Source organism: Papaver somniferum, chromosome 4 (assembly GCF_003573695.1).
Source record: "Papaver somniferum cultivar HN1 chromosome 4, ASM357369v1, whole genome shotgun sequence".
Taxonomy (NCBI): Eukaryota; Viridiplantae; Streptophyta; class Magnoliopsida; order Ranunculales; family Papaveraceae; genus Papaver; species Papaver somniferum.
In genome coordinates this window covers 122,857,578-122,860,085 of record NC_039361.1, presented here as the reverse complement: position 1 = coordinate 122,860,085, position 2,508 = coordinate 122,857,578, and the positions used below count along the sequence as shown (strand labels likewise).

General features: G+C 40.3%; 1 non-coding gene across 1 annotated transcript; it reads right to left on the bottom strand.

Annotated features, from left to right (window-relative positions):
* Window positions 1-2,386: 2,386 nt before the first annotated feature.
* On the bottom strand, window positions 2,387-2,460 carry TRNAM-CAU. Its single transcript has one exon. It is a non-coding gene; the product is annotated as a tRNA-Met (tRNA).
* Window positions 2,461-2,508: the final 48 nt, after the last annotated feature.

Below are 2,508 nucleotides of genomic sequence, written 5' to 3'. Positions count from 1 at the left end.
CGGATACTTCCACATCTGGGTCCCTCTTTATCATAAGGTTAACCTCCCACCAATGAACGACGAGCACCCATATTCACTTTATTATTATTAACATTAACGACGAGATTTATTATCGCTTCTCGCATGTCCCCGGAAATTTAGAGTAGGTGCAAATTCTCCCAATTTGTGACCCACCATACGATCTGTTATATAAATAGGCAGATGGTCCTTTCCATTATGAATAGCAATTGTATGGCCGATCATTGTGGGTATAATGGTAGATGCCCGGGACCAAGTTACTATTATTTCTTTTTCTCCTCTTATGTTGAGCTTTTCAATTTTTCCTAATAAATGATTAGCAACAAAAGGATTTTTTTTTAGTGAACGTGTCACAGCTAATTACTCCTATCTTTTTTTCTTTTGTAAAGACGAAGAAACATATTCTCGATTTTCTCTCCTATTTAGTACGTCGACGAAGAATCAAACTATCACTATATTTATTCCTTTTTCTACTTCTTCTTCCAAGCGCAGGATAACCCCAAGGGGTTGTGGGTTGTTTTCTACCAATTGGGGCCCTTCCTTCACCACCCCCATGGGGATGGTCTACAGGGTTCATAACTACCCCTCTTACTACAGGACGCTTACCTAGCCAACGCTTAGATCCGGCTCTACCCAAACTTTTCTGGTTCACCCCAACATTACCCACTTGCCCGACTGTTGCTGAGCAGTTTTTGGATATCAAACGGACCTCCCCAGACGGTAATTTTAATGTGGCCGATTTACCCTCTTTTGCAATCAGTTTCGCTACAGCACCTGCTGCTCTAGCTAATTGTCCACCCTTTCCAAGTGTGATTTCTATGTTATGTATGGCCGTGCCTAAGGGCATATCAGTTGAAGTAGATTCTTCTTTTTGATCAATCAAAACCCCTTCCCAAACTGTACAAGCTTCTTCCAAAGCATACGGCTTTCTGGATGTATATAATGATATCTAGACAGATGGATCTTATATGAATCGTATGATGAAGTACCACATGAGTGGATATATAGGAATCCAAATCTGCCGAATCACTCATGTTATGATCTTCTACATCCTAGGTCTCCCCGTTCCATCATCTGGCTTATGTTCTTCATGTAGCATTCAGACCGAATGACTCTATGAAATTACGTCGATACTTCCACATATTACGGGTAACGTAGGAGACATCTCTATTTTTCCCCGGGGGTAGAATTACCACTGCTTAGCTTTCAATTCGCCTCTGACCATCAAATGAAATGTGAATAACCCGTCCTCCTCTCTTTGAAACAAGGGGCGCTTCCGGTTCTGTCGGTGCTTCAAACAATTTTGTCTTCTCCATATTACCATATCTCTAGAGTCAATAATTTTATATGAGGAACTACTGAACTCAATCACTTGCTGCCGTTACTCTTCAGTTTTCTGTTGAGGTCTATCCCGTAGAGGTACTCAAATTGGATCAGTGATTGATTTCTAGGTTTCGTCGTAAACCTAATTGGTTACTTCCAATTACGTAAATCAATGGTTCAAACCGCACTCAAAGGTAGGGCATTTCCCATTGAGATAGGAACTTCTGTACCAGAAACAATGGTATCTCCAATTATAGCCCCTCTGGGATGTAAAATATATCTCTTCTCACCATCCCCATAGTGCATGAGACAAATGTATGCATTTCGGTTGGGGTCGTATTCTATGGTTACGATTCTACCAGATATGTCTTTTTCATTTCGTCGAAAATCTATTTTACGGTATAGACGCTTATGACCTCCCCCTCTATGCCTTGCGGTAATGATGCCTCTGGCATTACGACCTTTACCACAATGACGCTGCTGTCCAGAGATCAAATTATTTCGTGAATTGGATTTCACTTGACTGTCTACGGCCCCATTGCGTGTGCTCGGAGTAGAAGTTTTGTATAAATGTATCGCCGTGTTATTAAGTATTTTTTTTTTAAGTTCTTTTCTTTCTAAGAGGTGGAATAGAATAACCCGGTTGAAGCGTAATGATCATACGTTTGTAATGCATTGTATGTCCCATAGGTCCCATTCTTCTACCCTTTCCCGGGAGTCGATGACTATTCATAGCTATTACCTTGACACCAAAGAAGAGTTCGACCCAATGCTTTATTTCTGTCCTAGTTGATCCTGATTCGACATTAGAAGTATATTGATTGTTCCCCAATAACCGAAGACTTTTGTCTGTAAATACTGCATATTTGATTCCATCCATAAATCCATTTTCTTCCCTATGAGTTCCAGTATTGATAAGAATTCTAGTTCTTACTGTTCATATGTTATGGTATGAATATACCATACCAATTCGTTATGTATGGATGATGAGATTCCATTGATACAGAGCCAATTCCAATAGACTTATTGAACGTTCCCATTGGCGTGCATCCAGCAGGAATTGAACCTACGAATTTGCCAATTATGAGTTGGGCGCTTTAACCATTCAGCCATGGATGCTTAACAGGGATCATCGTACATCGTGAATAACCAAATTCCAATTGAAAT